Source organism: Cyrtonyx montezumae, unplaced genomic scaffold (genome assembly GCF_038088225.1).
Source record: "Cyrtonyx montezumae isolate F1298 unplaced genomic scaffold, pur_monq_1.0 scaffold_7, whole genome shotgun sequence".
Taxonomy (NCBI): domain Eukaryota; kingdom Metazoa; phylum Chordata; class Aves; order Galliformes; family Odontophoridae; genus Cyrtonyx; species Cyrtonyx montezumae.
Window position 1 is genome coordinate 33,851,502 of NW_027072078.1, and position 25,558 is coordinate 33,877,059.

The window sequence follows — 25,558 nt, forward strand, 5'->3', positions numbered from 1 at the left end:
TGTGGACAATTCAGATAAAGCATTATAAAGCGTATATCCATTCATAGAGATAAGCTGCAAAAACTTCATTTTTTTGCTGTTAGAGGTAGCTTTAAGCAGCAATGGAAGGCCCCCAGTGTTCTCTTATTGGCCTTCCACGTGTCCTGGCTGCTGACACACAAATCTTCCTGGCTTGCTAATAAATGAAAGACTAAATAGATAAAAAAATGCTGAAAACATCAGTATGAATGAGTGGCATGTGCTAGCCTGACTTTTACTGTCGCTTCTGATCAGCCCTGGCTGGAGCTAGCACAATTTTGCCTCTGCTCCAAGTTGGATTCCTCCGTAACCTGAGAAAGGCTAACCCAAATGGAGCCAGCTGAGGGGAGGGGAACATTATTTACAAGATGAAAGCTTTCTGACTTGATTAGCCTCCTAGTTAATGACATCTGTTGCTAAATGTGGACTGAAAGAAGTAATGCAGCATATGTTAGGTTACGGGGATACGGATGGGGCCTAATGCTGCGTATAGCAGCGAGTCCACCCATCATCTTTAGGGAGGTTGTCTTAAAGCTGTGTTTAAATCAAAGTTTAGGGAGGTGGCTTAACTCTTCTATCTGGCATTGTCATTGAATGTAAAGTATCATGTTTCGATGTTAATTTGCAATTTATTTCATTGGGTTTGTTTGTTTTTTCTGTAATCTTTAACCTGTGGGGCGATTACTGTTTTTGGTTTCAAATGATAGTGGATTTCCTAAATTCAATGTCTTTCATCTTAAATATATTGATGTGGATGAATTGTTATACTCCTCAGCTAGATAATTGCCTTCCCATGTACTGGCTGTGGGGCTGTTGGGTATAAAAGCACCTAATAAAGTCAGTGTTGCATGCAGTGCAAGTTTTACCTTCTCAACAAATAAACACAATTTTTAAATACCCCAAGCCTAACTGCAGCTAACCTCATCGTACTTTCCTGTGGTGTTCCTCTTCAGATCCTTACTGACGATGGTGATCATTGGCAATATCAATACTGAAGGATACGTCATTTACAGACAAGATCTTTGAAATTTATTTCCTTCAGACAGCAGTGGTAAGTAAAATATCTGTACTATGTATTTCCATGTTAGTAATGCTCAATACCTTTTGTCCTCTAAAATAACGTATTAACCATAATTAAGCGACAGCTGGAGTACGGGAGTACTTCGCTTCCAAAAGTTCTAAGTTTTATCTTTTAAGCTTATTCTCATAATAAAAGTAAGCAATATGAAAAGTGTGATTTTTTTCTTCTGTTCAGTTATAAGAATATGAATCCTTAGCTCCTTTTTTTCTCCCTTTAATATGTTGTTAATGTAATGTTATTCATTATACTTTCTTTAGCAAGAACCTTTTTTTTGTACCACAGATCATTTGCAATATCTGTGTGTGATACTGATCACGACCAGGAGAACCTTATGTAATGAAATCTGAAGAGCATTCCATCATGGGGTTTACTTCTCAAAAAATGAGAGTTAAGCAGAATTAAAGGAAAAAGGCAAAGCGCACAGTTCATGAAAGTTTTCTGTGGGATATTAGAGACGTAATTTCTTTCTTATTAGTTAACTTTCTTATTAGTTAAGAGACATGAATCTGATGTATGTTCTGCTTATAGTATTCCTTTTGAGTGTGTGGACTTCTGTTGACCAGCGTAAATGTCAGATGCACGAGAGTTCTATCTGTACTATTGTAATTCTATTTATTATGAAATGAACTATATAAACACTTGAGGTAACATGGAGAGAATATTTCTGTTATGGCAATAGAGCTAATTTTCCCAGTCATTATATGCTGTTAATTTAATGTGTGGCAGTATCTGAAATTTAGGAATGATTATATGGTAGTAGATTTTTGGTTAGCTGTACAGCTCATCTATGAGCAAACCAATTAAGATGTAATTTCAGAATATAATTGAACTCCTAATGGGGCACTTTAATTCACTTGAAATTTACATATTTGCTTTTTTTTGTTTCAATAGGCAAGTCCAAAATGAGGGTACAGCTCATTTTGAACATATGAATACAGAAACTTCATCTTCAGCTTTTCAAAATGAAATGTGTAAAATCCTCTTGAATAGGAGCAGGGAGAAGTTCATTAATAAGCTACCTAGTTCTGAACTTTGAATAGCTCTCACTGGCTATTTATTTGGAGAATAAAAATTGTGTTGTTAGGATGCTGTGATGTTATTGATACTCTTTTCACCTGCAGCACAACACCACGTGATGCAGTACAGTGAAAACTGAGCCTCTTGCTGCAAAGTTTGCTCAGCGTTCAGAACTAATTTTCTCTCTTTATGCATGTCTAAGCAGCCAGGATCTGCTAGGAAAGAGCTTGTTCTGCAGATCTTTATTACTGATTTTTCAAGCAGGATGAATAGAAAATTCTTGGAACTGTGTTGTTAGCTCCAGCCTGGCCTGACAGAGGATCAGGGCTGGGACACGCAGGGTCAGGGTACGTGTTGCTTCCATGTTATGAAGTATCTCATTTCTGTAGTGTTTGGACTGTATTTCTTTGTAACTTCCTGTTGAGAGTCATTTTACTTAAGTCAGAGGTTTTGTATGTAACCTCCTCCCCCTTTTTTCCTTCATCCACTGTGGGTTTTTCAGCCCACATTTTACTGCAAGGGCACTGAAACAGCATGTGGCTCAGGTATGTCACCATATGCAGTGAATGCTGGCAGATGTTTCTGGGCTCAGACAGCCGTGATTCCATCGGATTTTGTGTCATTTTAGGTTTTCCCAGCTTCTAGATGATGCAGTAAGAGAACAGCGGATGGGAAAGAGTTAAGAAGTGCGGCACGCGTAACCGAATTACATGACCTAAAACAAGGAAACTAATGATACAAACAGTAGCTGTTTGTTAGAGGAAGGCTCAAATTAAGAAAGAAATGAAGGCAGTTCTCTTTTCTCTTCCTCTCTTTTCCTTTTCTTCTTTCTTTTTTTCCCCCCAGAATGGAAGACCCTTCTCTTGTAAAAGTACTGAGCTGAGAGATATTACTTATACCAGTGCAATCTTGAGGTTAAGTTTTGTGGTTTTGTTGCTACTGTTTCCTTCAAGGACAACCTCTGAGTACCTTTCAGTTGTTCTAAACTGGGGAACTATGACAACTTGGTAAAGGAAGACTGGAGGAGTAATTATCAAAGTGTGCATTTCGGTTAAGAAGAAATGTTTGTTGTATGTGAAAAGCTGGGACAGGGAAGTATGTCTGCAGGGTTAATGTTTTACTGCTTAGTTCCCTGAAGCTTTAATACATACGTGTGGATAAAGCTCAGAAAGCTCAAAACAAAAAACATTTCGCTCTTATTTTAAGTATCTTAGATTTTTGTTTTGTTCTTGTTTTGCCTACCATTACTAGACTGGTCACAGCTGGGTAGGTACGTGCACACATTGTTTCTATTCCATTTGATCTATTTTTAAATGTAGGGGCTCTTTGTATTTAATACGCATTACTGTGCTTGCAGTCTTAATGCTTCAAAACCTTAGTGACCTTGGTTCACCCTCTTCTACCTTGCACATTATCGTGCAGTCTTTAATTATATGATAACATGCTCTCCTCCCTAGAAGGAAATCCTTGCATTACATAGATGTCATTTAATCAGTATGCAGCTATCTGTTATTTTTAATTGTTCTGTGTGTGGTTCCAGAACTTCTACACTGTATAATTTTCAAACCTTGCTATGAAGATAGAATTAGGAATTTGCCTTTGTTCCTTGATATATTTTTAGCAACAGGTTTTCTCAATGTCTTTCTGACAAAAGGGTCCCTATCTGTGACTTGCAGACCTCGTGCAGAAACGGTTTCTATGAGCTCTCCTTGCCAGCCCTTTGCTGAGCTGCTGGGGTTTGCCATAGGAGCTGCAGAACCCCAAAGTTCTTGCTGCATGAAGAATATTTCATCAAGAAGAGAGCGAGAGCAGTGGTTCTTCATGAGGAGTGTAGGAATTGGAAGGTCTGCGGGTCAAGGCGTCTTACTTTTTCTTTTCCTCTTTCCTTTTTCCATTTTTCTCTATATCCAGCTTCCCACGGAGCCACTTTTATCATATCCTATCTTCCCTCACACATCTTGTCCTGACTCTGTCATGTAGGTCTGTCTTGTCTCTTTTCTTTCCTCCTCATTCAAGTAATTTTTGATGTCAGCTAGTTTCTCTTCCAGGTTCATTATCCATTCTTGCACAATACCCTTCTTCCCTAGTTTCAAATACTTTCCCAGATTACAATACCATTATGCTACAGATTTTAACCCCTGTTCCTCATGGTACATCCATGCAGGTGGGCACTGACAGTGGTGTGTCTTCTGCTGCTGGTGCAATTCTGGAAAGTTTGCAGGCAATCTTCTGCCAGATTGCATCCTTTCTGGAGTGTGTTTATGCATTGAAATTGTACATTTCAAAAACTCTGTGTTTCAAGCAGCTTAAATTGTGTAGTAGAAGACAGTGTGGAATTTGAGATTTTTAATGCACATATAGTGGTGTTAGTATGAACACTGGATTTTCTCGTACTTAAACTGAGATGGCACTTATTGATTTGTGCTATTTATTTCAACACATGAAAGAAACCAGAATTACACATTACAAGTCCTCACTTTTTTTCTTGTTAATCACATAGAAGGGAGCAAAAATGTGTCAGAGAAATATAGCATTAATAAAATAGAAAATAGTTATGCAAGCTTCAGAAGTATGAGCGAGGCTTACATCTGTTCCTTGGGTTTTATCTTTTTAAACAGTACGTGGAAAATTCTAGTAGCTTGATAGAATTTCATATTGTGCAATAAAATGATAGGTGTGTTTAGTCTCGTGTGCCATCTCCAGCTGTAAGCCGTGTAATGTAGGCTTTGAGAACTTTCTGAGCTGCATAATTCTGGGACTCGTGATACATCTGAGTACAAACCCAGGCCTCACCATCCAACCTTCAGAATTTATAAGGCTGTTTAATTGTGCTGAAGTATGTAACATATGACTTGGCCTTGTGTACGCAGGCCTTCTCTAAACAGTTTTTCTTAGAACTGTGTCATTACTAATGTTTTGACTGTGATTATTCTAAAACAGAAAAGGAGCAGTGCTATGCTGCATCAATTTTCTCTCAGGAGCAGCCTGCAGTCCGGGTTGAGGGACAGTTTTTCCTTAAAACAGAGCCCAGTTGCCTTTCCCATGGCTGCGATGTTTTTCTGAGGGCAGTCAGTTCTCTATGTCTCTCTCATCTTTCACTGTGAAATGGTATTTTTTGTGAAAGTACAGCTTATTATCTGTAATGCAAGATACAAAGCAATTATACTATCTTCAGTTTAATAAAGGGAAAAAAAACATAATAAATTTGAAAGTTAATTCTACAGAATTATTGACAAAATATATTTCTATAATATTACTCTGTAATATCTCTACTTTTAGGTACATTCTAGAGCCAAACCTCAGTGTCTGTTTTAAATATAATAGATTTAATAAGCCATTCTTTGCCGTAGCAGAACATTTTTTTACCTCCTTCGCCAAGTTTTTCACGTTTCAGCAGAGCAGTGAGTTTGCTATCAGTGATCCCCTTCTCTTCTCACCAGATCAAATACATGCTGCTGTTTCATTGAAACACTCTGTAAACAAATACTCTAAACTGCAAAGGCTTTCCATTTTGTAGCTCTGTTTGTAGCTCTGGACCAGAGAACAACCCAAAAAAGTAAATATTTTCAGACATTTTTTTGTTAGTAAATGAGCTAATCTCAATTATTTGATTGTAATATCAGTGTAAAATCTGGAAGTAATGCAAAGGTTTATGATACTGAGGTCATTCTCTCTCGGTAGTTTTATAGAACAACTATTTAAACTCACCTTATTTAATATATGTTTTCTTATCAGCACTAGATGTACATGCACACGGATTTTGAATTAGTTGCCTGGGAGCTAGCTTCGTACGGTCCCAGTAACCTGCATGTCACCAGGAGCTTTTGATTTCTTATATTATTTCTGTCCACGTTAGATGGTTTTACAAATGATAATCCTTATGTTTTCCTGCAGTGTTTGGAAATTTTAAGTCACTTCATCTTTGTTTGTCCTGCAAGAGCTGTGTGTTTAAAATAACAGTTGATAGATATGCTGCCATTATTTGGCACATTTTACAAAATACTTAAAGGAGCAGTGCATTTGGAGCACATTATCAAAGATAAACAGAATTATTCATTTCCATTGTACCAACAAACTGTATTCAGAATTTTGATTTTGCTTTCATGATTCCATCTGAAACAATAGTGTTCTGAAAAAGAAGCTAAAGGGTAGCAAATCTTAAATTCAGCTGTTAGTGGAAACCTAGGAAACCACTGGTTTTCTTGATGGGAATTTGGCCTGAAAGGTTGCAGAGGTTTGATTTTAGATGTGGTGTTGGGTTTTTTTTTACCTCTCCACTTTGCTATTCTGTTTTGTTTCATTTTCCCTGTACTATAAATTCACATCCTTGGTAGGCTTGAGGGCTTGCTATCATAGTGAAAATCTATAGGAGCAGTTAAGAAAAGCAAAGAGGCATTTCCTTGTCAGCCAGCTGGATCCTGATCAGTGACTGTGTGTTCCTGTGTTCCAGGCACAAGTGCCCCTGCAGCAGAGGCCTGGCAGGGTGGTTCCTACCTCCTGTGCCCATTTCAGTGCAGGAGAGCACTCAGGAGCTTGCCCAGCTCTTGCAGTCATTGTGCAATAATATGGTTCTGTAAGAGGCATGGTGGGAAGCCACGAATTCCTTCCACTCCCAAGTGCACTTTGTGTACAGCCCTGGTTTGGGGTTGACATGTTCACTTTGGGGCACGAATATTTTCCTAGATCTCACCTGGCCTTGTACCTCCATCTTCTGCAATTCAGGTAGTATAGCTAGAGCTGCAGCTGCTTTCCTGCAGTGAGAAATAAGAGCTTTGAAATTAATTATTGTTTTTGCTATTTTGTCTTGAAACAAGATGTCATCATTTTTCAGACTCAACTGGCTTCTATCAGCATATTTCTGCTAAAGGGAAGCATCTTCCCAGACAGATTTCTCCTGATCTGAGCGAATCTCACAAACATCTTTTGTCCCATCTTGAAGAGTCCCAGTTCAGAGAAAGGCTTTTAAATTAAAACTAGTGATGCTTTTAAATTTAAACTAATGCGAGATCTCTAAAGAAGAGAGACGTTCTTCCTCTGAAAACCTGTGGCGATGCTTCAGAATTGTCATTCAAAACAGAATTTTTAAACTTAGTTTTCAGAGTGCAGTTAAAGAAATCAGTTAGACAAGATATTCACTGAGTTGGTTCAGTAACCGTCACAGTTTGATTTAACTTTAAGTGTCCCAGACTGAGATTGCATCACTTCACAGGATTCGTTAAGTTTTCACGTGGTTTTTATCATCAGTGTATGAATGTCAAATAGATGACATTTGGAGGAAAAAAAAAAAAGAACTAGTGAACTCAACTTTCAATCTGAAGGGTAAAGGGAAAAAAAAAATATATATATATATTTTTTTTTTACCAGCTTCATCCATCCTAGTTCTTTATACAGGAAATAAAACCATCCAGGACTTGAATCCCAGCATGAATTTACCAAAGTGGCCATAATGCGTTTCAGATGCATGTTGTTTAAAGAACAAAATGCTATTATTTTTACACAATTGACACATAAATGCTCATGGTTGAATCTTATGTATGATTTGAAAATAGTTTATGAGAAGGTAGATACACAGTGGTTCTCATATAATTGCTGTTTTGAAAAAAAGAACAGGAAATTGAGAAGGAAACCTGGCTACAGGTGTCCCTTCAATAAAAGGCAGAAGAGAAAAAACTAATATTGTGTATTATAATGTATGTAACTTGACCTCTCTTAGGTAATTTGTTTTTTGCTTACACTACTAATTCTTTCTTAGAAGTTGTATACAGTTTACAATGTAGACACTGATTCAGCTATGTATCTTAGTTTTCTTTACGCTTCAGTTTTATTTCAACCATACTTTAAGAGTTTGAGTGGCAGAGAGTGGCTTTTTATAGCACAGATTCTGTAGCAAATGAACAGCTGACAGCAAGCATAATGGCAGCCTAGAATAATCCAAGATGTAGGTGTTCTGGATGGAAGATGCTCATTGTGCTGAATGAAGGTCTCACACAGTAACTTCCAGTTTATATTGTATTCTGACAGTACAGAATTAAATAAATACCCAAGACACATATGCTTCAGATGTTGTTGTATATTCATCTCTTGAAGAAGAAATGTTATATAGTCTGAAAGGAAATTCAACACATAGATAAAGACGTTAGTCAAAGTTGGTGGCTTCTTCATTCTGTAGATGTGAAAGTTTGATGTCTTCCAGAACAGATAAACACCTTCTGGTACACACTGCCCAAATGAAAGCTCTGTAACGTGGAAACAACTCAAAATAGTGGTCATAATTTTTTGGGAGGGAGAGATAGCACTTCGTCATTAATTCCATGCCAACATTTGGCCTCCTTATGGACTTCTAAAGCTCAGATATTCAAGAGGCCTTGCTGAAGTTTTTGAGTACCTTGTACATGGTATGAAATTTCACTGCTGAAGATTTGCTTGGTGAAAACTTAGTATTTCTGTTGACTTGCAGGAGTTTAGCTATCTGCTATTAGCTGGGAAACGTGATGAATTCAGCATTAACTGAGGTGATACTGCCACATTATTTTACCAGTATGGAAGATCAATCAGGAGATCATCCTACTCAAATAACATTCTAATGGTTATAATACTTCTGACAGTGTAAAAGTCTTCATAAACTGACTTTAACCATTACATCAGCAGAAACTGAAGCACACGCCTTGATAAAGTTAGTATTTATTAAAATAGGTTCTGATCCTTAAAAAGTAATCATTGGGAAGAAGTGATGCCACTTCTGCAGAGAGGCACTTGGAAACATATTACTAATTTATTTGTATTGTGCAATTGCAAACTGTGCCTCTTGCAGGGTAGCAAGTTAGTATACTGAGTAAATGTATAAAACTTCAAAGCAAGAATTAGTAGTATAAGTAGTGTAATATAGGAGATGATACTTAAAAAATGCAACATTGCCAATATTTATCTGTTTCTGTGGTCATTTGTGAGTGATGATAAGACTGTGCATAGCCCTCATGCTTGAAATCCTGTGTGGTTTGTTTTTTTTCTTACAAAAAAATTTTTTTTTTCTTTTAGAAAGATTTGAGTGAAAACACAGCCAGGCACCTTACTTCCTTACTTACGATGATGGTACAGAATGCAGTGGTTACTGAAATGCTTTTCTCTATTTGAGATGTTTGCTTCATACTTCTTTCTGACATCTTTTCAGTGGTACTTATGATAAAATACATGATAGTGCATACATGAAAAGGACCATTTTCTTGTCTTCATTTTCTTTTCTCGAGTTTCTGTGATGGCCAAAGATTTAAAATAGTCTTTCCAAATCTCTACAAGTGTGTGCTGCTTCACATGACGAAGCCAGTTCGGTCTCTGCCTAAGTGTTCAGAGTGGTAGGGACACCTTACTGAACACAAGTGTTTTTATTTAGTTGGTGTGATATGATAATAACACATAACCTTGTATTCACAATGTGAGCAGGATACTGATGATTTGTTTTGGCAGCACATAAGGTCTAGTAACGTGCTTGATCTTTTTCCCCCACATAAGACATAAGAAAGATCTTTCTAGTCTCTTATTATCAAAGTAGGCCACTCCTTTACGTTGTTACATAGGTACATTTTACAAAAAAAAAAAAAGACTTTTCAATTAAACTGGAAATAATGAAGTCAATGTCCACTGTGACTCCTGTGTGACACTGCTGTCTGCATATAGCATATGGTATTGTGAAATGCTCTCATGTGAGAGAGTTACTGGTCCTGACGCAGCTCTTTCCAAGTGTGGTTCGATGCCCTGTATTATGTCAGAGATCAGATTAGATTTTTAGGTTGTCCCTTTTACACATACAAAGTTGTGCACTCTTTATGAGTAGCTCTGATCTGGACTACAGGAATGCCAGGCTACAATTCCATCTGAAAGCATAAGAGCTGCCTTGTAATTACAGATGAGCCAACACGGATTCAACTGCAGGGAATTTGATGTGACTAGCTGATGGTACTCGAGCAGCAAGGTCCAGAGATGTAGAATGTTCACCACGTTGGGTAGTGCTCCATTGGGAAGCAAAGAGAAAGAAGGGAAAGCTGCTTTTCTCTTGCTTTTCTTTTCCCGAGCGTAGTAGGCTCTACCAGTACATGCTTAGTGCACAAAGTCTGATTTAAGTACTTCTGCAAAAGTGTAGAGTGCTGCTAATCAATGATAAGATGCATTCAAACTGGAAATACATGTTGTAAAAGCATCTCTGTGTGAAGATGGGAGTGGTGCCTTCCAGTGGGATGTAGTTGTCTCTTCTGTCTATATTTCCATGTGGCTTATTTTACTTTCCTGTCTGAGACAGGTCTGTGTTTCCCCAGCTGAGAGGGAATAAGGGAAATTTAAAAACTCAAAGGCCAGAAGGGATGACATGGCAGGTTTCTGACTTCCTTTGGCACTTCTTGCAGAACCTAGATTAAAGGTTGCCTACTCAAAAGTTAACAGATCTTATTTCATTGCCTGGAAATGCTAACGTGCACACAGTTTTACCTAGAAAACTGTTTGCACATTTAATTCTCTGTTATAGTATGAAATTGCTTTTAATCTAACTTGAATACAGTTCTACCTTTCACTGAGATGGGCTTCTATGTGTTAGTAGTTATTAAATGTCTTTCACAGTTGTATTGCTGCCTGTTGTTACAGCAAGGTATGCCTTTTCCATCTCCTTCCACTGCACACATTTGGGCATCTTCCTTCACTGTTTGGCAAGAAGTAGTAGTGCCGATTTGGAAAAGTTTATGAGAACCATTTATTTCTAAGTGATCCAGTAAATGAAGCGCAGTGTGGCATACCTTCACTGTGGCTGTCTAGTATAAAATTGATGCATAGTGTACCAAGTTTCCAGCTGTGCTACTGACATGCCTTATTACTTTATCCCCCCTTTTGCTGATGGAAACAATACGCTAGATGTTAAATAGAATTTAGAGAGTCTTTTGAAGGCTAGAACGTTTATTAAGGCTGCCCCAAATATATAGTTAAACTTTTGTGATGGGAAATGGTTGCACTGCTGTGTATTTAGGGATTGTGCTCCAGTCAGAAGCTCGCACAGCATCCCTGGGAGGCAGTGTGGCCAGCACAGGCTGTCTGGTGCCCTGAGAGCAATCCTGAAGGAGCAGCTGAAGCTCTATGTGATGTCTGGTTCTGGTCAGGGGCGAGTCAGGAAGATTACACTTTGGTCTTAAGGGAAAGAAGGTCCTGACTTCTTCCTCCGTGATCCACTCCTAAATTCAGAACCAAATGTGTAAGAAGCTAAAACCAGTTTAACTGCTCAGCCTAAGACCTGAACTCAGTGGCACTGGAGTGAATGACAGAAGACAAGGAGAGGTGCCAGGAGGCTGCAGGCTCTGCCTTACACACAGGGAGCAGCTCTTGGAGTAGGGTTGTGCTAGAGGGATGTATTCCTTGCAGTAAGCCTTAGCTCAAATTCAAGGTCATGGAATATGTAGAATAATGGATATATTCACCAAAGGAAAAGGGAGAAGGTACAGTGTACTCGGTGGACTGACAGAAGTGTCAACTCATGTAGGAATAAAAGTTCATAAAACATGAATCTCGAGTTGAACTGTATGTTTTAGCATTGGACTAAATGATCATTTAGTAATGATGGAAAGGCAATTTTAAAGGAGGCATTTGAGGGTACAGTCAGGGATCATAAGCAATTAAGTCTGTGTTAGGTCCTGGCTTTGTGGAAACTGATGGCACAACTGCAAAAGCTTTCTTGTTACTTTCACAAAGTACAGTGTTGTATTGATTATAGTGTGTTTCATTGCCACGTTCTGGATCTGTGTGTCATTTGAGATATCTGCACCTGCTTTTAGATTTGACACATCTTTAGATATGTTTGCAGTGTGTTTTGTAATACCAGCTGTAGGCTACAGATTCCATATCAGCTCATTTTTTCTTATCCGTCCCTGAACTCATCTACTGTGATGTACCATTGGCAACTTGAAGGAACAGTGTCTGAATGTTGAAGTCGTGTCTGTTCTTTTTCTGCAATAAAAGGTTAAAAAAAGATTTTAGTGGAATATTAAGTATGTTTGTAATGGGATCAGTAAGTTAGATAGTTTGTAATACACAATTGTAATGGTGCGGCTAGCAGTCTACCTGATGAGATGGGTTTAATTTTTTTAACACTCATCTTTTGATAGACTTCAGATATTGTGTCATTGGATACATTTGGATGAGAATAGGAAATGTGAGCCCTTTGGCCAGTCCTTTTCAAGAGTCAAACTGCTGCTCCATCTGCATTTCAGCAGTTCGTGAATACGGCTTCAAAAAATAGCTTTCAAGGTTTTGAAAGCAGGAGTGTTCTCCTGCAGGTCTGATCATTTATTCTGTTAATGTACTCCAGTCCATACTGGTGCTAAAAAACCCGTGACTCACCAGGAGATCCATTCTTAGCACTTTGCCATTTGAACATTTCCCAATCGTGATGGTGAATTTAGCATGTGGTGGTAGGCCATCAACAGCCAGTGCATTGCAGATAGACACCTACCTGCATGGCGTGGGTTCTGAATGCTTAACATCCCAGATTGTGCCAGGGCTGTTGACAAGTTGCATGCTTATTATGTTTCCATTTGCACTGGGCAGGGGGCAGCAGGAGGGTGACACCTGGGCTGCAGGCCTCTGAGCCATCTGCCCCTAGAGTGAGCAGATTTTGTGCAGTACGCACAGTACTAAAGCAAGGTAACCACTGGTGTTAGAAGTAATAGAGTTACTGAGTGAGAAGCAGTGGACTTGAGCTGATTGTGTGCAGTGTGCAGTTCCTGTGCTATGGGAGGTGTGGCTGGCAGAACAGATGGATGAAAAAGGAGCCCTTACTAAGAAGCATAGGGCATTTCTGAAATCTCTTACCTTAACATTATGTGCTGTGAGTTCTTGTTCCTGGCGTAACTTCATTGTGCCTTTTCATTTTGCCAACTATTTAAGCTTAACGTGTTTCTTTTGAAATAAAATCGATATTCTCGAAAGCTATCTGGTAACTTTTAGGTACACCTTTATAGCTCTATCACTTCTTGTGCAAAACAGTAGAAGAACACTCAGCATTACTGTTGAATCCAAAAGACAGCAACAGTAAATCAGATGCCTATTCCTTATTTTGTTTCTATCTCCTGAGAAACAGAAACTACACTCAGAGTTCTGATGTATCTCCAGCACTTCCTTATTAAATCCAAAAATATTATAACCACAAAATGAAACAAAAAATGAGTTTCAAATAATGTGTGAGTAGAACATTAGAAGACATACAGTCCTCTGCCTAACAGCACAGAGCATGTGAAAACTAGCTTCTTTACCCTTGATGCAGTCTCACAGCTTTCTTTATGCTTTAACAAAAAGCTGGTCCATGCCACAACTGAAGTCTGTCCGCGTACCTTTACAGCACTGTCACCATTTTCTTTCATATGTTCATGTCCTTTTCTTTCTGTCATCATTTTCTCTGGTCAGTATTTCAAACCAGTGTTCTCTGGTTAGATTTTTGTTTGAGGTGGTGCTGGGGGACTCTGGAGCATTTGATCTCAGCTGTAGTTTTGAGCAACACCTTGTTTTGTTCTGTCCTAGTGCTTCAAACTTCACGCCACAGTTTCTGGTGGCTGGAAGCAGCCTTCTGCTTTCCAAAGAGTGAGCTATGTGTAAAGGCCTGGGCCTAGGCAGTGGTGTGAGAGCGTGGGGGAAGCAGAGAGAAGTGAAAGATTTGGAAATCTTCTGTACCTCCCAGAAGAATCGGAGAACCATTAAGGTTGGAAAGACTTCTAAGATCATCAGCTGCAACCACCAGCTCATCACAATCATGCCCACTAAGCCATGTCCCCAAGATGCAGCAGATAGCAAACCCTGCTGTCCTTTCACCCCCAGAAAATGTCTGTGCTTATGGCAGGTAGGGGATGTAAGCGAGAGAAGATGCTTCTCCTCTCCAGAGTCCAGTTACATTTTTTGGTCATTTGAGAGAGAGAAAGAGAAAATGATTTTGGTTTATGCTGGAAAGAGAAAATGAGCCTTTCTCTGTGGTGCTGCAAATCAAACAATTAATAGTACAAGAAATCTTAATGGTCCTCCTTAGGTCTTGCTCTTTACAGAGAACATACCGATTTTAAATCAGCTGTCCCAGAAAATCAGCACTGGTTTTAAATGTGTGCAAATTGGAAACAATTCTTCCAGAACTTCTTGTGCTAATGCCAGCTGAAAAGAAAGAAAAAGTCAAATTGATAGGTTTCAAAGTTGACAGTTGAGCTTAAATGCTATGCCTGTAAATCACTGAATAACTTTGCCTTTGATATAGTAGCTACAGTACAGATAGTACATATAGTGCCTTTGCAACGATACAAAACATCTGAAATCCTGAATTGCTCGCAGAGCCTGAAGGGCTGCCGTTACTAAAACACAACCTGATGCAATGTACTGCCATTCAGCTTAACCTGAGATGATTCCATGAATGCCAAACAACTTTATGCTGAAGATACTCAAAATTCATGCAAAAACTTGATGTCAGTGTGTGTGACCTCAACTCCATCGTAGCACAATGTGTTAAAATATTTTCCTATAGTTCCAAAAAGCTTCATCATGAAGCAAGTGTTAAGAAAGGCTACTTTATAGCCTTGGCTAGTAATAAAAATAGTTTTTAAAATTTCTACCTCTTCAGTTGCTCATTGCACCTCAGCACACCAAACCTCATGTGTCTTGAGCTGTCCTTTCAGTGCGACAGTCCCTGCCTGTGTCTATAGTCATTTGGAGCAGAAAAAATCTTTGCTGTGAAGGTGTGCTGAGGCCGCTTGTCACTGCGATTCTTCACACCGAGTTGCATACGTGGCAGTCTCCATGTGGTCTTTCTATTGCTGATGGCACAGACATTTGAAAGAAGACAGTAAAATAAGCTTGGGATCCTTTTTATTGCCTTTATGTGTTTTCTACTCATAAATGGCATCTGGGAAGCACACTACAGAAACTTCCTGCCAAAGGCACTGACAGAATTTGTGCAGCGATACTTTATGTCCTCTAGATAGGAAATTTGAAGACTCAGAGGTTCAGATGAGAATTGTTTAGAAGGCCAGTGTGAAATCTGACCACTTTGAGGACTTGCTCTTTAATACTTGCACGTAAACATAGAGTTTCCACCTTTGAGACCTGTTTCAGCTGCCCAGGCTGCCATTCATTTGCAGCAAATTCAGAGTTTACTGTGGGATTTTGTATTCAGACTAAGCCAACAAATAAAAACAACAGAGCAGAAATGGTAGTTTGCTCTGTAGTGTCAGGTGAGCTCAGCCACAAAACGGCTTAGATATGTCGTGGGGAAAAAGATGCTGATGGAAATATTTTGATACGTGAGTAGAACAACCACTGTTCCTGATGATCGTGTGCGTATTTAGGATACTTTATGACTGTTATGCAGTGAATTCATGTTTTCTTCATGCAAGGCTGGACGAATAAACCAAAAGTCTATTTAAAGAAGAAGCTTGTTTTAAACTGCTTGTTTTGATCTGCTGCCTGAAATACTTGGACGTGCCAGAGTACAGACTGTATTCACCATAGCATATTTAGCTGGTCTGAGCTGCAGCAGTCACAGACAGCTCATTTAAGCATTCCCATTTACTACAGGTTTGCATATGGTTGTGATAAATCCTCACCTGGAGTACACTGACACTGCTTTGTAGCGAAGCCCTTCTGTGCTCAGTGGGGATCTGGCTGCATGAGTAGGCTTTTAGTTTTGGTAGAGACACAAGGATGTGTTCGTAACTCAGAAGCCAAATCGTTCGGAAAACTCTGGGTTATGCTATTTGGAGCAATACTTAAAAGTGACTGATTTGGTTATCTCACTCAGTAGGAGCGAACTATTACCCAACTGACTTTTTGATCATGTTTGTACCCTGTACTGTGGCTTGGTTATGCATTGTGATGATGCTTTGGATGCTAATGTTGATACTGCTCGTGTTGGTACTCAGAAAGCATGCCAGGCTTGCTTTCTGCATCTCCACTTAAACTCATGTGTGAGGTCAGTCACTTTTCCAGCACTGAAACTACTCAATGAGGCATGTCACAAGTATACAAGAACATAATTCTCAAAGAGATGTAGCTAACTGAAATCAAGGAGGGAGCTGTGTGTTGTTATGTATACCTGCTAATTCAGGGTGTCAAAGAATATATTGACATGTTCTTCTTGTAAGTTGTTGTGAGGCTATTAGGAAGTTCAGATGCTGTGCAGCAGAAAACTTTTCAGTTATAAGGGAAGTTGGATTGTAATTTTGTTAGTATTCAAGCCAGCAGTTCTTCTGAATAAAGCTGTTTTCTGTCCCTGCCCACTGTTCCCACATCTGCATTGCTTCCCTCCGTTCCACTGGTGTTTGTACAGCCATAAGGGGAAAGCTGTGCCAAGGGGATCTGGTTTGAAGACTTGGCTGTTGCAGGGGCTGTGTGTGTGTGTTTCTCACTCAGACCAATTCTGTAACCCACTTCATAACACACCACGATCCATGCAGTCCCAGTGTGAGTGGCCACCAGGTGCTTTGGACTGCCTGCAGGACCATGCTGTGCTACCACTGTCTGTTGTCAGGCCACTGAGAACCAGTTCCCAAAATTTGGAAAGTGTGCTCTTACAGCTGTCAACTGTGAAGGTGAAGATGGGCTTCTGTCTTAGGCTGGGGCTTACAGTTAGTATCTCAGCACTTGGTTTGAGCAGAAATCATTTTATCTGCTGGGAGATCTGGTTGTCCCATCCGTTTCAGTGTAGCCTCTGTCAGTAGGAATTAGAAGTTCTTCTACTTGAAAGGCTGTCCTAGGGCTCTCTTTGGGAATGATGTCTGTTGTGTGCAAGCTCCCATTAGCTCCTTCCTACAAGTGGCCACACTTCTGAATTAGGAAAGTCTGCAAGTACAGAAGAGCAAACAAAGCTTCAGGGCTTAGAAAATTGCTTGCGTTAAGCCTAAATCCAGCTTGTGCCAAAACATGCTAAGAAAGAGGAATCTGGGAAGTTTATCTAGTGGTTTCTGTGAAGGAGGAAGAAATCTTTTCATTAAATTAGACCACTTGACATTGTGTAATTTGCTGTTCTTAGATCTATGAAAAATGTAAGGCTATACTGCTATTACACTTAGATTATTTAATTACTAAATTAAGATAACTTAGAAAGCAATTAGGAGTGTTTAACTTCTTGTTAATGACTGGAGGCCTTAAACTATTCTAGTCTTTCCATCATGTATTAAAAGTTCCTTTGGATTGAAAGGGTTTTGGGTTTCAGTGTTAGAGAAAATTTTACATAGAATCTTGTAATAACAAAGCAAGCTTCCCTATTGACTGCTGCTATAATTCGTATTCCTGGTTTCCTTTTTTTTTCTGTGTGCTCTGTTGATGTGAAAAGTTGGCTAACATGAAGCAAGTACAAATCATTTGTTAGCTGCTGTAATGCGTGGAACACTTGTCTTGGTCTGCGTATGACAGCAGTAATACAGCCAGTCATTGAGTGACTGCTTGATGAAAAACTTCTTTGAGGCAAGGAACCTAATGCAGCGTATGTTTTGAATTTATATTGTACACTTATATCTCTGATGTTCTCTTTATGGATTTTATTTCTCGTTGCAGTAGTTTTCTGTTCTTTAATCCTTCAACGTGTTTGTGTGTTTCATTTTAAAAGTGTGGGTTTTTACCTACTCCTATTGTTGATTTACCAGTCTTGACAGTTTTAAGTGCTTACTTTTACTGTCCCCTCTTTTTCCTGTCTAATAATACTTGGAGAGCAGACTTGGGATAAAAAAAATGTGCTTCTCGGTTTGCAGGAGTCTTGGAGGGGGTTGTTGTTTCCATGGGGGCATTGCTAAGGTGATCATTTCTACTTCTCTTTTCATCCCCTTACCCCCAGAAGCTACTCAGTTGTTTCAGCCAACCAAGGGGACAGTGGAATTCTTATTCTCTGTCGTACACTTCTCTGAAAATTTATTTTTTTATTAAAATGTTTCCCCCCCCCCCTTTTTTTTTTAATTTACTGCACAAATAGCTGACACTTCACTCTGTACTATAGCACCTTTAACTTTTAGCTTGGCGACCCACCTCATTTCTTCTCGTTGGTGAATTGCTCAGAGCAAAAACACCACAAGATTTTATGAAATAAAAATGATCGCTACTGTTTTACATAATAAAAATTGAAAAACAAACCAGTAAAGCAGTTTACATGCCTTTGTCTGCTCATTTTTCTTGAGCCTACATAAATCTGTCATACAAAGCTTTGCATTAAATAAGAATTGGATGGTGCAAAGCTTTTTATTCGTGATTATCTGCAAACGGGGAAAAAAAGGTAAAACCTTTCTGTTGCCAAACAGTTTTGGGCGCAGAGGGATTGGAGACATTTGTGTGGTGCTCTTGAAATTACTGTTTTTTTCTGGTGAGCACTGTGTTGCATAAGTTCTTACTGAATCCCCAGTAGCTTTTCACCAGGTTTTGCTAAGGATTGTGGACTCCTCCTGGGAATCTTTTTTGGGGATATCGAACTAAGTATGAAAAACTATTCAACTTAGAGCCACGATGTCTGCAATCAGCTCTCCCAGGAATGGCTTTCTTGCTCACCTTAGGCTGCTTCTGTGCACTGTAGTTGTAGGCTATCATGAAATCACTTTTCTGTGGATTATCACATTTCGAACTGCTGCTGAAGTTGTTCAGTTGGAATTACATTTTCATCTTGTGTTTCTTCTTGGTTTTGAATTCTATATAAATAGATATAAAGTGTATTAATGCCACCGTAAGGTTTCCATAAAGTTTGCAGATTAGCAAATTCATTACATCATGAAATCAGTAAGTTAAATATCTAAATTTACGTATACAAGTTATTTATATAAAATTAAGTAAGTCCATATTAGCTAGATTCCTGTAGCCATTTTCTCTTCTCCAGCCCTTTGGCAGACGAAGTGCTTCAGGAAACTCTTGCAATAAAGAAGTGAGTTAATTAGCCTTTTCCAGGATGGGTGATTATGGATATAATATAGCATTTGATACATTTGTCATTAAAAGTAGCTTCATACTATGTGCAAAGTCTGTTTGGCTGTAATGTACCTTGCAGCAGGTGATGTTGGATGACTTAGTATCATGGATTTGGGAAATACCTTAAAAACAAACTCCATGAACTGTATCAAAACTTTCTGCAAGATCATTCTAGGCAAAGGTTTTAGAGAATCTTGATATCTGTGAATAAATAAAGTGGATATCTTTTAAGTCATCTAACGGATTCAAATAGTAGGGCATTTTATTATAAATACAGACTCAGTAGTGATCCATTGCGAATTATATTAAAGTCAGTGGGAAATTGTCTATTAACCTTAGCAGGAATAGAATTAGGATTCCAGAAACAGAAACTGAGTTCTGATTTAGGAGTCCAGTGTCAGGGGATTATAAAATACCATCCTGGAACTTTAAGAATGAATTGGACAATTAGTAGCACTGATTAGTAGCAACATCAGTTTGAAAGAGCTACGTGGAGGAAGCAAAAGTATGATGGCTGCTTGGTGGTGAAGGAGGAGGCCTTCAGGAGGTGATGTGTTTCATGCCAGATGCTGCAGTGAAGCTCCTTCCCTACAGTTCCTTTGGAACGTGCTGAGACCAGGGGCACTGCAGTTGGTGGTGCTGAAAGCGAGTCCTTGAGCTTCCTTAAAACACTTCTGCAAAAGCTTCACAAAAAAAAAAGGACAGTGAAGCAGCAGACACTTTTTTATTTATTTAAATGTTAGCTTTTCTAAGAGTTTCCAGGTATCACATACGTGAGCATCCTATATGGGATGATAATTTTTTTCTTTCCCAATAAGTTCAAGGCTTTGGGTAAGAGGTGCATCTTTAAATCCAGGTGTACTTCTCATCTGTTGCTTATGCTGTTGGGATGCTTATCCACCAAGCAAGGGATATTAATGGCAATATGAGGCATATAATGCATTTGTAATTGCCCTTTTGCAATTTGTAGATAAGCTTTAGGACTCTCTCTGCTGTTCGTACACCTTACAGAGAGCAGGAGAGGTTAAAAAGTTGTAATCCCATTCTACTGACCATGCTATGGAATTTTCTTTATTAGTTTCTGATGTCAGGAGATGATGCAATAGACAAATTGAACCATGTACAACTTCCTTCTTTTCACTTGAGGGAAAAGAGGGAAAGCAGTATGTACTGACAGTGTAAAATACCATTACTTTCCAAAGCAGCAATTATTTTTTTAATATTCTTTTATATATATATATCTTTGCAGTACTCTCTTGAACCTTTCTATCAGTGGATGACATTTGAGTTTGCAGTTGGTCTGGTGTGGAGATCTGTGGTGAGAGGACGGTCATTTTTCTTCTATTGTGGTTAATTAAGTCTTCAATTTGAGATACTTATGTGTTTATAGCAAGGCTTCATGTTAGGTGTGCAGATCAAGAAAAAAATGGATGAACATTCCTCATTAGGATGACTGTGGCACTTAGCAAGAGCTGACTGCTACACATCTTTTGAAATGTCACCATTTCAGAAGAGACCATCCCAGAAAAACACCCCATTATTTGTTAGTTTAAAATAGCAATGACTGTGTAAAAGTTTTTTATATCTTCTTTCTTTTTTTTTATCTTCAACATCTCTTTATAAGACAAAAGGGGGAGGAAAGCTAAATCTGTATTATACAGCGCTAGGATGTGGTTCTCATCTCAGCTCTCATCAGTTTCACGGTTATCTCTGTATTAAATTAAAGACCAGTGAAGGAGAAAAGTAGATTACATTTCCATTGTGAGTTAGGAAGTAGAAATGCAATTACAACAGGTACGCAAAGTAGCTAATGGAAATAAATCACAAGTTTTTAAAACGCTCTTGCAGATGAATGAAAATAATTTTTAAATATATCACTTAATTCTTAATTGATGTTTTCGCAAAACCAAAACAAATTGGAATGTGTGATTATTTGAGAGAACTTCAAGCTTTCATATCTTTCAAGCCCAAAGCTCGAGTGTTAACTTCATCAAAATACCAAGAGGAAGGAGGCAGAAAACATATTACAGTTTAATGTACAAAACACGGACAAATGCTTGCCATAGCAACCAGCAGTTAGGTGAGATGAGTGCTGTGGCACGTGGGCCTGTGCTCTGCTTACCTCTTTATTACCCAAGGTTGTACATAGGAGTGATTTTCTTTATGGTCAGAAACTGATCTATTTGTCAATTTGATTGTTTTTGTTCCGTTTTTAAATTGCTGGGTGAAGGTTGTATGTACGCTGTTTCTGAATAGTAGCATGCACCTTTCCTGTCAAAACCAAGGCTTTTTATACATAAAAGCATTTTCGCTTTTGCAAGATATTTTATTAGTAGTTGTCACTTTCTTTATGAAGCTATGAGATTTGTAGGATTTATAGGATGGAGAGTTGATAAATTGATGTGTCTGATTTTCTCTGCTTTCAAATTAAAAATCCATTTCTTCTTTTTTCCTGTAACTGGTGACAAAATAAAGTAAAATAAAATAAAATAAGATAGTATCCCTTCTGACGTATTCTTTGTTCAAAGCAACATCCACTCCAATGACACCATTGCCAAACCTGTGAAAAATGTTAGGATGTTAGCCTTGTAGCTATGTATCACATACGTAAAACAAATATGTTGGTATGTTAGCCTCATAGCTCTACATCACAGAAGTCAAACAAATGTGTTAGTATGTTAGCCTTAGTGCTGTGGCTAATTCTGAAATTAGCTTCTCTAGCAGGCCTACCTTTTGTTGTTGTGTTCCTTTGAGCTCTAATGTAATTCATGCGGTGTGTTGTGGTAGGATGCACTTACCATGCATTTCTGAAGTTACATTAGGATGAGCAGCTTCTGCCAATACAGAAGAGTAGCACGTTGTAAAAGGCCTCATGTTTGAGCAAATGTTCTCTCAGAAGGTCAGATATTTATTTCTCGTTTTGTTAGGTTGTCTGTTGTGTTTTAACTTGGCTTTAACCAGATACCATGCCTGGGAAATATTAGGTAATATATAGGAATTCTAGTCAGTAAAAGTAAAAGTTACACATTTCCAACAGCTTTATGATGACTTTTATCAGGTACTCAGAATGGGTTTTTAGACATGCCTACTCATCGGTATTACAACAGTTGTATCTACATTCTGAATTTCTTTTCTATGTGTAGACAGCTAATTACTGTTTTTATTTAAACAATTAAAAAGTCCTCTTATGAAAACCAGGGAAGAAGACATTTCCAATAGTGTGGCATTTTAAAGTAAGGCAATGGGGAGGGAACCCCAAAGAGCTCTGAGCAGACGCAGGCCCTGCCCTTCCCCACTGCGCTGCTCCAGCACCCGCATGCCTCCAGCCACAGAGATTATGGCACCGATGTAGGTTAAGACTAATCCGACAGAAATATACACAGAGCAGCTCCCTGATCTCATTCTCTGGAGCCACGTTAGCGGGCAGAGGAGAGGAGCAGCTTGGGGCTGCAGCGTGAGCTCCACAGCCTTCCAGAAAACAGAGGTGAGGAATCATACTGCCTCCTCCCAGCTCGCAGGCTTTCTGCCAGGGCGCTGGTGGAGCCCTGCTCTACGCCTGATCTTCTGGGATGATGGAGGTTCCAGGTCTACCCTGGGGAAACCTGAATGTCCCTGGTGTTTGTCCAGGCATAATCACGTGCAGAGATTTTCAGCGGCTGTTGATGTTGTGTAAGAGCAAAATGAAGTACAAGGGCCTGGTTTGACTGAGCTTGTGGTTGAACATTCCCACCAATATCCCGTTACGCGTTGTTGACGTGTGACGGGTGGCACTCAAACCAGATGGCATCCAACATGGAACTACATATGGAGCAAAGGAGTGTCATTGCATTCCTCCAGGTGGAAACATGGCACCCATTGACATCCACTGGTGCTTGTTTATGGAGACCAAGCAGTGTGTGTGAGCACGGTGAGGGGGAATGCTCATTTCAGCAGTGGTGACAGCAGCAGTGGGTCACTCCACTGGTGCAGAGTTTTTGCAAGAGCAACATTCAGGCTCTTGTTCATTGCCAGCAAGAATGCTTACCTAAGAGCAGTGACTATGTTGACAAGTAATGTTTTGTAGCTGAGAGTTTGCTCTAATAGTGTTTTTGTGCTGTATCTGTTGTAATTTCCATGGAAATAAAAAGGAAGCGTTACTTCCAGAGCGATCTATGTATGCATATAAGTTGTAAATAGCAAACTCTGCACATCACAGTTTCACTTCTTTGAAGGTTTATGGTAGACCTTAGACCTATAGAATATCCCAGAGTCGAAGGCCTGTGAGGGTTGTGGAGAACTTCTCAAGAACACCTAATATAAAAGTCCCTCTATCCATTCTGCAGTGTGTATGTCTATCACTTCAAATTCTGTGCTAATCTGAAGCAAGAGGATATAGCCAGAATCCATTCTACCCTTGGGCACAGGGTATTCTTCTGATTTTGTGTTTATGGACATCCAAGATAGAGGTCCTTCCAGAGGGCAGTTAAGAATACAGGTGTATTTGGGACCAGATTACATTCATTTATTTTACATCACACTTTGAACTCTACCTTTCCTCAGTACTGAGACTACTGAGAGAGCCTTGATAAACTAACCAGTTCTGTTCAGTGTTTGCTTTTGGGACTGTTCCCATGGTTTTTGTGTAGTGAAGCGGTCTTTTAGAGAAGCCATGCAGTCTTTATTAAGTACAGGTACAGATACTTTATCTTTCTGCAAATCTTCTTTTATTAAAGCATGTTTTTTTTTTTTTTTATTGTAGGAAGAAGAGGCTAAAATCACGACATAACAGACGGAGAAATACGAAGACTAGAAGAAACAGCACTTCACTATTTCTTTCCAAAAAATTCAGAGAACCACCAAAATCTCGTGGATTACTTCCACCGATCTTTGGGATTTGAGGTAAGTGGATTCCCTCATTCCCACCATTTCTCTTCATGCCACATATCTATGGGTAAACTACTGGAAAGAAAATCACATCAGGCTGGATGCTTGTAATCACATCTCTGAGCTTCTGCTGTATTTTTCCAGTGTGCAGCCCGTGAGTGTAATTTGAAAGACACACTTTTGGAGGAGCATTTCTCAATTATGCCACAGGGTAAATGGAAAGAATATATGAGAGTATGAGAAGCAGCCAATAAACAAGCAGATTGCTGTAGAAGATACGTAGTTAAAACAGACCTTAAAAAATGAAAGAGAACTGGCGGAGTGCCATTTTTTTTTTTCTGTGTGCATTTGTGACAGCACACAATTGAAAAGTTCCTGAGTTTGTTTCCTTTACTGGAAGATCACTGCTTGGCATTTTGATTTAGATTTATAAAAAGTAGAGTATCTTTAATTTTAGATGCGTCAAATACCATAGTTGTAAGAATACTGTATGTATCTTGGGAGATTAGATGGGGACAGGATTTCTTCTACTCTGTTATCACAGACTTGTTATGTAAATAGAAAGCTCACAGGCAAATGAGAAAGCACATCCTCTGAAAAAAAAACAGATGGCTTTTCCCCAGAAATACATCCACCGTTAGATTCCAGCAGCTTGGTGAGAACTTGCTGGAAAATGCATTGTTACGGGTATGCATGCAATAGAAAAATAAACATAGCAAAATCACAGTGAATGCCCTATACTTATCTCTGAATGATAAAAATAAACTGGCCTTTCTGTGCGTGGTGCAGTGCTGACTGTTTAATAAGGACTAAGATAGGTCTGGGCAATCACTCTTACATTACATAGCAGATTTTCAGAAGTGTGTGTTTTTTCAGTGTCGAGTGTCCATTTTTCTAATTAAAAAAAATCTTCACGATGTTTTGCAAGTAACTATTTTAATACTTCATTGTAGAATCGCCAAGGTTGGAAAAAAACCTCCAAGATCATCTAGTCCGATCAGCCTTGAGCCCTGGTAGTTGCTAGTAGGCAAAGAAGGATTGAGAGACAGGATAAAAGGAGAGTGAGAACAAGACTTTCAGGAAGGGAAAAGCAGTATAGAGCCTGTTGAATTAGCCACAAAAATTCTCTTGGTTCACCAAGTAAAACTCTTTTGAGGGTCATATAAGACCCTGGCAGCGTGTGCTGAGAGTGATACTATTACTTTGATGCTAGTAGGTCTGTAAATGGAATATACACAATAAAGGTAATTTTGTTCCCAGCAGAAAGTTTTATTACATCTTTACTTACATGTTTCCATTTCCATATGTTTGGAACAGACGATTCTTATAATTATTGTTACTATTTTATTTAGACACTATAAGTTAAAAACCAGGTTATTTCTTCAAATTCATTTTAGTACTGCTTTTTTGTCAAATTCTTGAGGCCTTTATTAGAAGCTTCTTTTACTGATGCTACTTAAACCTTCAGTATTGTCCACGTGACCTAGTTATTTTAAGCCCTGGTATGACATAGCTTTCATTGTGGGGCTGTTTCATCCATCTATTGAAATTGTTTCCAGTTAATCAGTTTTACATTGTTTGCTGTGCTTTTGCTTAAGGAAAGTCTTTACAAAAATCTCTCTTATCAATACCTTTCAA

The 25,558-nt window shown here is 38.9% G+C and overlaps 1 protein-coding gene across 7 annotated transcripts in view; it reads left to right on the top strand.

The window, feature by feature from the left end:
* The window catches only part of MBD5 (methyl-CpG binding domain protein 5), a 322,289-nt gene that overhangs the window by 43,691 nt on the left and 253,040 nt on the right, over window positions 1-25,558 (top strand). For all 7 annotated transcript variants that reach the window (XR_010623110.1, XM_065751353.1, XM_065751357.1 and 4 more), the window contains exons 2-3: window positions 972-1,069; window positions 23,796-23,935. The gene's annotated coding sequence lies outside the window, so the exon portion shown is untranslated. The remainder of the gene's footprint in view (window positions 1-971; window positions 1,070-23,795; window positions 23,936-25,558) is intronic.